Here is a 16,399-nt window from a genome sequence, read left to right as displayed (position 1 = left end):
CTACAATTTTACTGGATGAATATATAACATCATTAGTTTGTTGTTGATAGGCATTTGGGTTATTTACTATTTTGGACTATTACAAATAATGTTGCTATGAACATTCTCATACTTTTATTTTGGTTCACATATATAGGCATTTCTGTTGTGCTTATATACCTGACTGGAATTACTGGGTAATATGGTAAGCTCTGATATGTATAACCCATCAGTTTTCCAAAGCAATTTTATCAATTTATATTCCTACCAGCAATGTATTAGTTCCCACATCCTTGCTGACATGTCTATTTTTTTTTAATTTTAGTGTTCCTCAAGGGATGTAGAGTATTATCTAATTGTGATTTTAATTTGCATTTACTTGATAACTAACAAAATTGAGTGCCTATTTATTGTCTTATTGGCCATTTGGATATTGTATTTTTGACGGAGCTGTTCAAGATTTGTCACTAAAAATAATTAGGTTGCCTCCTTCTTCTGTCACTCCTGGTGCTGCTTGTGTGCTCATTGGGTGTGGACCTGGTACCTCTTTTGTGAAGCAGCAGCTGAGGAGATTCTGGTACTCACCATGGCTGATGAAAAGACCAAGGAAGGAGTCAAGACTGAGAACAATGACCATATTAATTGGAAGGTAGAGGGACAGGATGGTTCTGTGGTACAGTTTAAGATTAAGAGGCATACACCACTGGGGCGCCTGGGTGGCTCAGGCGTTAAGCGTCTGCCTTCGGCTCAGGTCGTGATCCCAGGGTCCTGGGATCGAGCCCCACATCGGGCTCCCTGCTCAGCGGGAAGCCTGCTTCTCCCTCTCCCACTCACCCTGCTTGTGTTCCCTCTCTCATTGTGTATCTCTCTGTCAAATAAATAAATAAAATCTTAAAAAAAAAAAGAGGCATACACCACTTAGTAAACTAATGAAAACCTACTGTGAAAGGGTTTATCAATGAGGCAGATCAGATTCCTATTTGATAGACATCCAATCAATGAAACAGACATACCTACACAGTTAGAAATGGAGGCTGAAGATACAATTGGTGTGTTCCAGCAGCAGACTGGAGGTGTCTACTAAAAAGAGAACCTGCTACTTTACTCCAAAACTGTTCCTCGAAACCAAGAAGACATTCTCAATTAGAAAACCACAATTTGGTGGGCACCTGGGTGGCTCATTCAATTAAGCATCTGACCCTTGATTTTGGCTCAGGTCATTATCTCAGGGTGGTGAGATAGATTCCCATAATCCAGCTCCACGCTGGGTGCGGAGCCTGCTTAAGATTCTCTCTCTCCTCCTCCCTGTGCCACTCCCCCTCCCCATCTCCTTCTCTCTCCCTCTCTAAAAAAAAGAAAACCGCAATTTGGTTCCCCTGCATCCCACCATAGTACTATGGTATAGTTTTCTCTATTCTTTCATGTTCCCCTTCCCTATTGCTTTATTGTACATAAAGTAACTGTGTATATGCACAAGCATATTGCATTTTTTTAACTAAATGGCCAGTGGTATGTTTTGATCGACATCAAATGGAGATGGGATGGGGAAAAATACTGGTTCTGTGAAAATGCCCTTCCTCCATTAGTAGCATGCTCATTCAGCTCTTATCTTTATATTCCAGTAAGCTGTTTTGCTCTCACTGTTTAACAAAAAAAGAACAACATAAAAATCCATGCATACCTTGTTCAATTAGAGAATTTTAAAGTTTTTCATTCACCATTGTAAAACCAAGGACCATTTTATAACTTTTTTGTAGGTAGCTGTTACATACAGGGCAATCTGTCCTTAAGTAGGGATAAAAAAATGAATCCTAGATAGTTTTCCCTTCAAGTATCTTGTTGTTTAAATAAACTTCTTGTTTAAAATGATAAAAAATAATAATTGGGTTACCTTTATCCTTATTGATTTGTAGTTCTGTATAATTCTGAATATAAGTCCTTTCTCAGATATAAGTATTGAAAATAGTTTCTCCCATTCTGTGACCTGCCTTTCACTCTCTTAATAATGTCTTAATTTTAATAAAGTAGAATTTATTTTTTTGTTTCGGGTAAATGTTTCTTGTGTCCTTTTTAAGGAATGCTTGACTATATTAAGGTCACTAAGACATTACCTTATATTATCTTCAATAACTTTTATTTGTTTCACCTCTCACTTTTAATCTATGGTCCATTTGGAATTAAATTTTGTATATAGTTTGAAATAGATAAAAAGGATCATTTGGATTTATTTGGTAACCCAGCTGGTGCAGAGCCACTTAACAAAAGGACCATTTTCTCCCCTACTGCCTTGTGATGGATTTTTTTTGTCATAAATTGAATGACAGTATACATGTAGATCTCTTTTCAGACTCTACTATACCATTGTTCAATTTTTCTATATTTGAAACAATAGTACACTGGTTAAATTATTATAGCTTTGTAAAATAATTTGATTTCTGTAAATCTTCAAACTTTGTTTTTTCTACAAGATTTTTTATACTGTATTGCCATTTGTAATTCTATGTAAAATTTAAAATTCATTTGTCGATTTTCATTTAAAAAAGTTTACTGGCATTATTTTGAATCAGAGATCAAGTTAGGGAAAATTAGCATCTTTAAAATATAGAGTCTTCCATTTGCATCAACATGGATGTAACTGGAGGGGATTATGCTAAGTGAAAGAAGTCAAGCAGACAAAGACAATTATCATATGGTTTCACTCATATGTGGAACATAAGCTCAGAGGACCATAGGGGAAGGGAGGGAAAACTGAATGGGAAGAAATCAGAGAGGGAGACAAACCATGTATAACTCTGGACTCCAGGAAACAAACTGAGGGTTACAGAAGGGAGGGGGGCGGGGGGATGGGGTAGCCGGGGAATGGGTATTAAGGAGGGCACATGTTGTGATGAGTACTGGGTGTTATACACAACTAATGAATCGTTGAACACTACATCAAAAACTAATGATGTACTATATGTTGGCTAGTTGAACATAATAATAATAGTAAAAAATATACAATTCTCTTTTTATTTAGGTCTGTTAATTTCTCTCAATGTTTTTGTAGTTTTCTTTGTAAAGGTATTGTATATCTTTTGTTAATTTTAATCCTCAATATTTGATAATTTTTGAAACTAATACCACTGGTATTTTTCATTTTATTTTCTGCTTGTCACTAACATAGAAATATAAATCATTTTTGTATACTGTGATGGTTAATTTTTTGTGTCAAGTTGACTGGATCACAGGGTGCTTAGATATTTGGCTGAACGTTATTTCTCAGTGTGTCTGTGAGGGTGTTTCTGGATGAACTTAGCATTTGACTAGGTGGACCCATGAAGTAGTCTGCCTTCCCTGGTGTGAGCTGGCATGATCCAGTCTGTTGAGGGCCTGGATACAACAAAAAGGCAGAGGAAGAATCTAGCCCTTCTGCCTGATCGCTTGAGCTGGGATATCAATCTTCTGCTGGCCTGGATCTTCATTGTCAGGGCTTCAGACTGACTGAATTACACCACTGGCTTTCCTGGATCTCCAGCCTGCAGATGGCAGACTGTGGAACTTCACAACCTCCCTAATTGTGTAAAGCAATTCCTTATAATAAATCCCTTCCTATATATATCCTATTAGTTCTGTTTCTCTAGAGAACACTAACCAATACATACAGTGAGTGATCTTATATCAGGCAAACTTGCTAAATTTATTTATTAATTCTAATAAGTTTTTTGTAAATACTTTTAGAATTTCCAAATTTACAACCATGTCATCTGTAAATAATGAAACACTTATTTCTTCCTTTCCAATCTTTGTAAGTTCCATTTCTCTTTCTTAATTTATTTTCTAAAATATCCAGTTCAAGTTTGATTAGAAATGGTAATACAGACAACCAGGTCTCATTTCTGATCTTAGAGGGAAAGCTTTCAATAGTTTACTATTAATATGCCTTGTGTTGGGTATGTTTTAATACCCTATATCAGATTAAGAAATTTTCCTTCAATTCCTAGTTTTCCAAGATTTTTTCACATGAATAAGTGTTGAATTTTATCAAAGACCTTTTTTCTGCCTCTATTGTGATGATCATATATTCTTTTCTGTTAATGTGATGAATTACATTATTGCCTTTTATTTATTTATTTTTATTATGTTCAATTAGCCACCATATAGTACATCATTAGTCTTCGATGTAGTGTTCAACAATTCATTAGTTGCATATAACACCCAGTGCTCATCACCACACTGCCTTTTAAATGTTAAACCATTCTTTCATTCCTGGAATAAATCCAACTTGGTTATGATGTACTATCCTCATAATCCCTGGATTTATACTGCTAATATTTTATGTAGGAGTTTTGCATCTACATTCACAAGAGATTTGGTCGATGATATGCCATTCTTATAATGTCTTCTATAGGTTTTAGCATCAAGATTATAATGGCCTCATAAAACACATAAGGAAATGTGTCATTCACTCTTTTTTTTAATTTCTGGGGGAGTTAAGTAACATTCATGTCATTTTATCCCTGAAATATTAGTGAGAATCCACTGTGAATCCATCCATTCTTTGTAGGAATATATTTAATTGTGGAACCAATTTGTTTAATATGTATAAGACTATTTGGATTTTATATATCTTCTTGAAACCAGTTTTGGTAAGTTGTGGTTTTTACATAATTTGTGCATTTTATGCAAATTATCAAATTTATTATCCATAATATCTTCTCATCTTTCAATATCTATAGATTCTGTACTGATGTCCCTTTTTCATGACTGATACTTGTAATTTATATTTTCTCTGTTTTTCTTGTAATATTGCTACAGACTTATCAATTTAATTGGTCTTTTCAAAGAACCAACTTTTGGCTTTGTTAATCTTCTCTACTGTCTGTTTTCTATTTTTTTGATTTCTGCTCTTACCATCTTCCTCCTCCTTTCTTGGAGTTTAATTTGCTATTTTTTAACCTTATACAGGTGGATGGTTACATCATTGATTTTTAGCCTTTCATCCTTTCTAATATATACATATAAGGCTTTAAAGCTCTCTCTCTAAGAACTGCTTTAGATGCATTAGATAAGTTGTAATGTCATAGTTTTATTATAATTCAGTTCAAAATACTTTATAATTTCTATTTTGCTTTATTTTATTTTATTATTTTTTTTAGAAAGAGAGGGAGAGAGAGAGATCATCTCATGTGTGAGGGACGGAGGGGCAGAGGGAGGAGAGATAAAATCTTTTTTTTTTATTATTTTATTATGTTATGTTAATCACCATACATTACATCATTAGTTTTTGATGTAGTGTTCCATGATTCATTGCTTGCGTATAACACCCAGTGCTCCATTCAATACATGACCTCTTTAATACCCATCACGAGGCTAACCCATCCCCCCATCCCCCTCCCCTCTAGAACCCTCAGTTTGTTTCTCAGAGTCCATAGTGGGAGAGAGAAAATCTTAAGCAGGCTCCACACCCAGCACAGAGCCCCCAGCATGGAGGTCGATCTCATGACCTGAGATCATGACCTGAGCTAAGATCAAGAGTTCGACACTTAAATGACTGAGCCACCCAGGCACCTCTATAATTTCCATTTTGAATCTTTCTTTGATATTGGGTTATTTAGAAACATACTGCTTAATTTCTCAATATTTGGAGGTTTCTAGTCTTTTTGTTATTGATTTCTACCTTAATTCCACTGTGGTCAGAGAATATACTCTGATTTCAGCCACTTGAAATTTGTTGAGAATTGCTTTGTGGCTCGGCATATGGTCAGTTTTGATAAATAGTCCAGGAACAATTTGAAAAGAATGTGTATTCTACATTTGTCGCATACAATGTTCTAAATATATTAGGACATATTTGATAGTCTTGTTCATGCTTCTATACCCATACCTTTGATTTTGTCTGCTTATTCAAAATCTCCACACATGTTTGTAGATTTATCTATTTATGTTTAGAGTTCTGTCAGCTTTCACTTAATACATTTTGGAGCTATTTTATTTTGTGCATACTACTTATGGTTTTCTCTAACTTGTTGAATTGATCCTTTAATCATTGCGATATATCTAGTATCTCTCATAATGCTTTTTGTCTTAAAATCTAATTTGTCTTATGGTAGTTTAACTTTAGCTGCCTTATTTTGGTTCATGTTTGCATGTTATTCTTTTTCAACACTTACTTTCAAACTTTCCATGTCTTATTTAAGGTATGTCTCTTATAAGTCACACATAGTTGTAATTATTTTTAAATCCAGTCTGACAATCTTGTTTTTCAATTGGAGTGCTTACTCCATTTATATTTAATGTGATTACTGGGAAATTTGGGTTTAATCTACCATTTTACTACTTGTTTTCTGTTTGCCCTGTCTTCTTTATTCTGTTTTTTTTTCCTTTACTGATTTCTTTTAGATTAACCAAGTTGTTTATTATTTCATTTTTAACACTCTTGTTGCTTCTCTGTGATACCTTTTTTTTTTTTTTTTTTTTACTAATAGTTAAGTTCTCACAATTACAACATCCTTCTTGGCTTATTAAAATCTACCTTAAAGACTCTTAATCTCAGGAAACTACCTGAGGGTTGCTAGAGTGGTGGGGGGGTGGGAGGGATAGGGTGGCTGGGTGATGGACATAAGGGGGGGGGGTATGTGCTATAGTGAGCACTGTGAATTGTGTAAGACTGATGAATCACAGACCTGTACCTTTGAAACAAATAATACATTATATGTTAAAAAAAAAAAAAAAGAAGATAGTAGGAAGGGAAAAATGAAGTGGGGGAAATCGGAGGGGGAGATGAACCATGAGAGACTATGGGCTCCGAGAAACAAACTGAGGGTTCTAGAGGGGAGGGGGATGGTGGGATGGGTTAGCCCGGTGATGGGTATTAAGGAGGGCACTGAGTGTTATACACAAACAATGAATCATGGAACACTACATCAAAAACTAATGATGTACTGTATGGTGACTAACATAACATAATAATAAAATTAAAAAATAAAAATAATGTATAATTAATAAAAAAAAATCTACCTTAAGGTAGTGCTTTTACCACTTTCCAGACAAGGTAAGAACCTTATAACACTTCAACTCCATTTATACCTTCTCATCTTTGCTATTATCATGTATTTTAATTGTACATATATTTTAAACTCCAAAATATACCATTGTTGTTCTTTTGAATAGACAATATTTTTGTAGATTTACCTATATTAACTCTTTGGTGTTCTTCATTCCTTCTTAAATTACCTGTTTCCATTTGGGATCATTTTCCTTTTGCCTAAATAACTCCCTTTAGTATTTCTCGTAGTGCATGTCTGATAGTTATAAATTCTCTCAGATTTTGTGTTTCTCTTAAACCTTTTTGATTCACCTTCATTTTGAAAGAATTTTTGCCTGGTCGGAACATATTTTGTTCAGCAGTTTGGAGATGTCAGGTCATTTTCTTCTTTCATTATTTCTTTTGAAAATTTAGTTGTCAAGATTATTGCTCCTGCAAAGATAATGTGTCTTTGTTCTCTAGTTACTTTAAAATTGTTCTCTGTTTCTGGTATCCATCAGTTTTACTTTGATGTACCTATGTCTGGTTTTCTTCCTCACTATATTAGTTTTCTATTGTTGCCATAAAAATTATTGTAAGTGTAGTGACTTAAAACAACACAAATTTGTTGTCTTATAGTTCTGTAGGTCAGAAGTCCAGTGTGTGTCTCAATGGCTAATATAAAATTGTCAGCAGGAATGAGTTTCATTCTGGAGGCTCTAGGAAAGAATCTATTTTTTTACTCATTTAAGCTGTTCACAGAATTCAATTCCTTGTGCTTACAGGACTGAGGGCCCAGTATTATTGCAGGCTATAAGCTGAGGGCCATTTCCAAATTCTAGAGACCACCTGCATTCCTTGGCTTATGATGCCCTCTTCTATCTTTAAAGCCAACAATGATTGTTCAAGTCCTCATTTCACATCTTCAACTGCTGCCCTCTTCTTCCATTTTTAAGGGCCCACCTCAATCCAGGACACCTTTCTTATCTTAAATTCAGTTGATTAACAACACTGATTTCATCTACAACTTTAATTCCTTTCTACCATGTAACGTAATACATACACAGTTCTGAGGATTAGGATATGGACATTTTGGGGAATGAATTAGTATGCCTGCCACAGTTATTATGCTGCTTTAGATTCATACAGTATCTAGAACATGTAGCTTGAGAACTTCCTTCAGTTGTAAAAAAAAAAATCCTTGACAAATATTTCTTCAAATACTGTTTTTGCCCTCTTTTTCTCTTATTCTCAGATTCCAGGCACATATATGTTAGATCTTTCCACCATGCTATCTCCATCTCATTCTTTTTTCTATATTATCCAATGTTTTTCTCTCTGAGCTTTAGTCTGGATACTAGACCTATTAGTGTCCTGTCTAGTAATCCTCACTTCTGTTTAATCTTGGTGAAATTTATCCATTCGATTCTTAATTTCAGTTATTTGATTAATTATTGATTTTTCATTTGACTTTATAATTTTTGTATCTCTGGTAAAATTATCTATTATTTACTTTATTTATTGAACATATTATTCATAGTTATTTTAAAGGCCATTCATTCTGTTTACTCCAACTTTTTAATCACCTATGTGTTTGTTTCTGTTGTTTGTTTTCTTGATTTTTTTGTCATTTGGTCCTGTTTCCTAGCATATCTGGTAATTTCTTTATTGAATGCTAGACTTTGTGCATAGAAAATTGTAGTGGTTCTAAATGATATCTTCCTCAGAAGAAGATAAAATGTTTTTTTCTAAACAACAGACATAGTGGGAGTAGATCATCTTAACGCATTTGAGGCTGGTCTATTGCCAGTTTAACCTTACTCACATGGTGCAACCCTTCCTGGGGCTCAACTAAAAACCTAGGTTGTTTACTAGGGTACTTTGGAGATTCCTGAATTCCTATTTTTGCCTTCCTAGCATTCTGTGATATAATGACTCTGTTTAGCTTTGTCAAATTTTAGCAGCTACTTTATGCTTGGTTTCTTTGCCTCTCACCCTGAACAGGTACAGGTTAAAAGTCAGGTAATGCCTCAAGAGGAAATTTCATGTAGAATGTTGATCACACTTCTTTGCAGATATATATATATATATAGATATAGATATAGATATAGATATATATAGATATATATATATATATATACACACACACACATATATATGTGTGTGTGTGTAATATTATAGTATTATATGTTTCAGCCACAAAAATAAGGAAATCCTGCCATTTGTGATGACATAGATAAACCTTGAGCATTATACTAAGTGAAACAAGTTAGAGAAAGACAAATACTGTATAATCTCCCTTATATGTGAAATCTACAAAAGCCAAAACCATAGAAGCAGAGTAGATTGGTGGTTTCCAGGGCTGTGGGCTGTGGTGTGGGATATATGAGGAGATGTTGGTCAAAAGCTACAAACTTCCAGTTATAAGAGGAGTAAGTACTGAAGATCTTATGTGCAGTATGATGATTATAGTTAATAGTACTATAATGAATACTTGAAAGTTGCTAAGAGAGTAAATCTTAAGTGTTCTCAGCATAACAACATCAACAAAAAATTGTAATTATATGAGATGAAGGTTGTGTTAAACAACCTTATTATAATCAGTTCACAATATATATGTATATCAAGTCACCACATTGTACATCTTAAACTTAAACAATGCTATATGTCAATTATATCTCAATAAAGATGGAAAATGTAAATGGACTAATGTCTGCAATTCAAAATATCAGCTGCCATTTTTGCAGGATTTGATAAGCTAATCCTAAAATCCCTATGTAAATGTAAGGGACCCAGAATAGCTAAAATAATCTTAGAAAAGAGGAACAAAGTTGGAGCACTCACACTTTCCAATTTCAAAACTTACTACAAAGACACAGCTATCAAGACTGTGGGGCACTGGCATAAGAATAGATCTATAGGGATGCCTGGGTGGCTCAGTCAGTTAAGCATCTGCCTTCAGTTTGGGTCATGATCTCAGGGTCCTGGGATCGAGTCCTGCATCGGGCTCCTTGCTCAGTGGGGAGCCTGCTTCTCCCTCTGTCTGCTGTTCCCTCTGCTTGTGCTTTCTCTCTCTGACAAATAAATGAATAAAATCGATCTATAAATCAGTGGAATAGCATTGAGAGTCCAGAAAGAAACCTTAAAATTGTGGTTGATTGATTTTTTTTGACAAGAGTAGCAAGACAACTCAATGCGGAAAGAAGTCTTTTCAACAAATGGTGATGGAACACCTAGATCCATAGGCCCAACATGAAGTTGGACACCTACCTCACATCACATAAAAAAAAAATTAACTCAATATGGAACATAGACCTAAATATAACCACTAAAACCTATGAAACTTTTAGTTAAAAAACATAAGAGTAAATCTTTGTGACCTTGGATTAGGCAATGGTTTCTTAGATATGACACCAAATGCACAAGCAAGAAAAAAATATATATATGAATTAAAAATTTTTATTCTTTGAAGGACTCCATCAAGGAAGTGAAAAGACAACCCACGCAATCGGAGAAAATTTCTGCAAATCACATATCTGGTAAGCGGCTTATATCCAGAATACATAAAATACATAAAGACCTCTTATGACTCAATAATAAAGATAAATAACTCAATTTAAAAATAAGCAAAGGATCTGAATTGACATTCCTCCAAAGAATATATAAAAATGGTCAATAATAAGAACATTAAAAGATGCTTAAAATTATTAGTCATTACAGAAATGCAAATGAAAACCACAATGAAATACCATTTCACACCCAGTAGGATGGCTACAATAAACCAAGACGGAAAATAACAAATGTAGGCAAGGATGTGGAAGAACTGAAACTCTTGTGTATTGCTGGTGGGAATGTAAAATGGTACAACACTTTAGAATACAGTTTGGCAGTTCCTCAAAAAGTTAAAAATACAGTTGCCATATGAGCCAACGATTTCAGTCTTAGGTATTTATACAGGAAATCTGAAAACATATGTCCCCACAAAATCTCACACACTAATATTCATAATAGCCTTACTCACAATAGCAAAAAGTGGAAACAATTCAAATGTCCATCAGCTGAGAAATGAATGAACATAATGTAGTATAGCTATAAAATGAAATAATATTCAGCAAAAACAAATAATAAAGTATGCAACAACATGGATGAAACTTGAAACCATTATGTTAAGTGAAAGAAGCCAGACACAATGTTATGTTTCCCTTTATATGAAATGTCTAGAATAGGCAAATTCATAGTGACAGAAAATAGATTAGTGTTTGCAGTGGCTGGGGCAGGAAGTGGGAATTGGGAATGGCTGCTAATATGTATAGGGTTTCTTTATGGGATGATAAAATGTTCTAAAGTTAGATTACGGTGATGGCTGTATAATTCTTTGAGTATACTAAAAACAATGGAATTTTCCACTTTAAATGGGTGAATTGTATGTTCCGTGAATTATATTTCAATAAAGCTGTTATTTTTAAAATAAATTAACATGGACATCTTTAGGTAAATAGCCTATTGAGAACCAACTTTCTGGCCCAGGTTCATTTCAGGTAAGGCAACCCAGTATACACACAGGTGTTCATATTTCCAAAATGTCATCAAATTTTAGCCACACATTTCAACAAACAGAAAGTCTTCAGAGGAGAAATATAAACACTGAAGCATGCTAAATACCACAAATAAGGATAAGCAGGAATAAATTAATCCATAGAATCCTGGCAGTTTACTGGCAGTCTCCCTTTGTCAAGCAGGGAAACAAAAACCTAATACATTAAAACCGACCAAATCCTGTTTTAAAATCCAAGTCTCTTACAGATATATAAAATCCAAGTCTCTTACAGATATATAATAATATAATATATAACACACTAAGATCTATAAAATAATTAAAAAAAAAAACCCAGTAGGATTGGAATGTACAGAAGAGAAGAGGGAAGAACATCAATTAACTATTTATTGTGCATCTAATATGTACTTAGGATAAACAAAGGCATGGGGACAAATATGAGCCTGTAACTGAGCTCCTGAGGGGCAAAAGGAGCCTAAAACCACTGTTACGGTGAGCTTGTGTTAGAGACCTTTGTTTCTAGATACATAGCCAACAAATAAATCAAAACAGATGCGATATCAGATAGAAAGGTAACATAGGAACATTCCCGATTCCAGTGAGTTAGGGGTATTGTAAACTATGCAGATTCATCCTTGTACACAGAGGATATGTAGTTAATAAAATCATCAAGAGCAGCCTTAAAAATGAAAGATGTTGGAAAAGGGCAGCACTGAGCCGGAGGGTGTAGTGCTCTGGTTGCCAGGCAGCCACCCTCAGGCCCTCTTTTGTTACCGTGGTGATGTTTAGAGAGCTTACCTAAATACTCTTTGAGATAGCATCCGAACTCTCCACATCCCTTTAACACCAACTAGTCATGCCACTTCTTTTTCTTCCTCCCCCACATCTCTACCCACGCTGTCGTAATCTTACAAGTGAGATGAACCTACAAGTGTACCTCCAATGCCCGACGCCTCAGGCGGGGAAATGATGTTGACTTGCCTCCCAGATTCAAACAAATGAAAGGATAGTGAAATGAATGAGAAGATTAAGTACGATTATTCAAATAAAAATAACCGAAATTATAATAAAACAAGGTTTTTCAAATAGAAAATTGATATATTTGGGGGATAATTCAGGATCTGTCCAGCTTTATGTCATGGAAAGGACAGTGGCTGGGTAATCGGTAGTTCTGATTCTCTGTCACTTATCACTGGGAGGTCTTGGTCATGCGAGTTCCCTTTTCTGGGCCTCAATTTCTTCATGTGTAGTAAAAGGGGGTTAAACTATAGCAGCTGTTTTTAAGCTTTTCTGGCCATAATCTATAGTAAGAAAAACATTTTACATCACAATGTAGTATACACACACACACACACACACACACCAACAAATCTAAAAGAAATATTTTATGAAACAATCCTTACCCTGATTTTATGTGATGCATTCTGACATTTTCTATTCTATTCTTTTTCATATTTTTAATTGCTGGTTATGACCCAATAAATTGACTTCATGCCCTCATTAATGCCTCGCAATGCAGTTTGAAGAACACTGAACTAGTGGCTATCTAATGGCTCCTACAGTTCTAGTATTTTAAGATTTTATGTTATGCCATTATCTTCTTTTTAGAATAATATTAACAATCACTAGCATTCATTGAACCGATAGTATGTGCCAGACACTGTTTTAAGCACTTTATCCATATGAACTTACTTAATTTTTCAACAACTGTGACTACTTTCATTAGTCCAATTTTAAAGATGAGGAAAATTAATGTGGCTGTTATCTGCACACCAAATTTAGTGACTACCAAAATTAATTTCATGATATATTTAAAGTGTTTCAAATATCTTAGAATATCGCCATTTAATAAAATAAAATATTATCTTGTCTGCTCTTACTACTTTACACTTGGGGGGTGACTATAACAGATCATCCAGATCTGAGGGGAGGAAAACAATCAATAACCTAAATGATACCTATTATTGGCCCTAAAAGTCATTTACTTACTCTATTGTGTAAGTACGCTAAAACTGACACTTATAATGCCACATCAGGGAACATTTATACATAGGCATGATAACTACCCAAGTAGACACCTTAATTCTTAGGGACAGGCACTATCAGCAGATTGTCAGTAGAACAATACGAGAATCCAAATGTGTGCCCATACGTCACTGTACATCTTTATTGTGTGTAGTATTGTAAAACAAAACAAAACAAAACAAAACATGGGTTCTATTTTTTCCTGATTCCAGTAATTAACTACTGAGCACCACTGCCAGTATTCATCTTTTATGAATTAGCTGGAAGGGCTTAGACTATGATGCTACAATATTACTATGCATAAACTTTACCGAGTATATCATTTAGGGGGTCCTGATGGAGCAGATTTGAAAGATTTCGAACCAGTTCTTTTTGGATAAATAATAGAGATAGTTGCTATTTAATGTCTTTTGCAGTAAATCCAATAAAAATCCAAAACTTCATTTATTCATTTAACAATTACTATTGAGCCCCTACTATGTGCTACATACTTATTTTTGCACTGGAGAATAAGCAGCAAATATAAGAAAGTACCAGCACTCAGGGAGCTTAATTATTTTGTGTTTTGTAAGTTCGGATTTGTGTTTATTGTATTTGTTTATAGAGAGGCACGCTTATATGTATTCCCTTTGGTGGAGAGGCAGTGGGAATTACATGTTTCATTTATTTAAAATATTTCAGTGCCTTTTCTACATGGCAGTAAAGAAAGAACTATGCAAAACAAAACAAAACAAAAAAGGAATAAATTGGTTTTTGCTCTTAAAAAGCTTACAGTCTAGTTAAATTAGTGGTTCCTAAGCAGGGGCAATATTGTCCCTCAGGGGACATTTGTCCACGTCTGGAGATATTTTTGGTTGTCATGACTTGGGTGGGGGAGGGATTAGTCCTACAGACATCTGGTTGGTAGAGGTCAGGAATGATGCTAAACATCCTCCAGTGTACAAGACATCCCCACTACAAATAATTTTGTGTCCCAAAATGTCAAGAGTGTCCAGGCTGAGAAACCCTGAGTTAGAGGGACAAACTTCATACATTAGAAGTTTTGTGTTTAATTACAAGATATTCGATGATAAATGCTAAATGAGTGATACATACAAGGTGATACTGATGAGAGAGAGAGAGAGATCATTCTAGAATGAATTGGTTATGGGAGTCTTCATGAAGGAAGTGGGGCTCAACCTCCTGCTCAAAGCAGAGGAAAGCCCACAGAGCCCTGCTACCTCTCTGACTTTATCTCCTATCACTCTCCCCCTCACCCTTCCACTCCAGCCAATGGCTTTTGCATTTCTTGTAAGCATTCTTTTATCTCATGGAATCTGCTTTTGCTGTTCCCTCAGATTCAAAAGTCCTTTTGCAAGATATCCATATACCCACTCCATCACTTCTTGTAAGTCTCCACTCTGTTCAGTCTTTTAATAGAGAGCCCTTCCCAAATCATCATACTCCTTAATATAAAATATTAACTCCTGCCCCCTCCACTCCCTTTTCCCTTATTATGTTTTTTGGTCTCCATAGCAAGATTGTACCTGGCCCAGAGCAGATACTCAAGAAATATATGTGTAGAATGAATGAATTTGTTAAATATTAATAATGTCAGGGTTTTTCAGCTCAAGCAAATGAGAAGAAGCTTGACTAAAGGAGCCTAACTACTGTGATTCCCAATGGCCTAGAACAGTGCGTGCCTCATAGTAGGGAATTCATAAATAGTTAATAAACAACGATGAAATAGAGAGCAAAAGAAAATCAGTATAATCAAAACAAACCTATAACCATCTTTGAAAAGTATTCTTAGGACAATTACTACACTCTCTCATTTTATTGCGCTTCACTTTACTGCGCTTCACAAGTATTCCGTTTTTTACAAATTTGAAGGTTCAAGACTTCAGAGGAGAAAGTAACTTCAGATGTGGCGGAAATAGCAAGAGAACTAGAATTAGAAGTAGAGCCTGAAGATGTGATAGGATTGCTGCAATCTCATGATAAATCTTTCAGAGATGGGGAGTTGCTTCTTATGGATGAGCAAAAGTGGTTTCTTGAGATGGACTCTACGCCTAGTGAAGATGCTGTGAAGACTGTTGAAATGAGAACAAAGGATTTAGGATATTATGTAAACTTAGTTGATAAAGCAGAGGCATGGTTTGACAGGATTGACTCCAATTTTGAAAGAAGTTCCCACTGTGGGTAAAATGCTATCAAACAGCATCTCATGCTACCGAGAAATCATTCATGAAAGGAAGAGTTAATCAATGGGACAAACTTCACCCTTGTCTTATTTTAAGAAGTTGCCATAGCCACCCCAACCTTCAGCATCCATCAACCTGATCAGTCAGCAGCCATCAACACTGAGGCAACCAGCAAAATGATTAGGACTTGCTGAAAGCCCAGATTACAGTTACCATTTTTAGCAATATTCTTAAATTAAGGTACGTTCAATGTTCTTTTTAGCCATGATGCTATTGCACACTTAACAGACCACAGTGTAGTATAAACATAACTTTCTATGCACTGGGACACCCCAAAATTCCTTTGACTCACTTTATGGCCCTATTCACTCTATTGCGGTGGTCTAGAACCAAACCTGAAGGATCTCAGAAGTACGTCTGCATACTAGCACACCTGGGCACATATAACAAATGGCCTATTTTTAATTTGGACTATTCTTTTTTTTTTTTTAAGATTTTATTTATTTTTTAGAGAGCGAGCGAGAGAGAAACAGCATGAGAGGGGGGAGGGTCAGAGGGAGAAGCAGACCCCCTGCTGAGCAAGGAGCCCGATATGGGACTCGATCCCGGGACTCCAGGATCATGACCTGAGCCGAAGGCAGTCGCTTAACCATC

The 16,399-nt window shown here is 35.2% G+C and overlaps 1 pseudogene; it reads left to right on the top strand.

The window, feature by feature from the left end:
• The first annotated feature begins 565 nt into the window (after positions 1-565).
• Positions 566-1,063, top strand: LOC110570133 (annotated as a pseudogene).
• The last annotated feature ends 15,336 nt before the right edge of the window (positions 1,064-16,399 follow it).

This window comes from Neomonachus schauinslandi, chromosome X (genome assembly GCF_002201575.2).
Source record: "Neomonachus schauinslandi chromosome X, ASM220157v2, whole genome shotgun sequence".
Classification (NCBI taxonomy): domain Eukaryota; kingdom Metazoa; phylum Chordata; class Mammalia; order Carnivora; family Phocidae; genus Neomonachus; species Neomonachus schauinslandi.
Note: the sequence above shows the minus strand (reverse complement) of the source record. Positions and strands in the feature narration are given on the sequence as shown.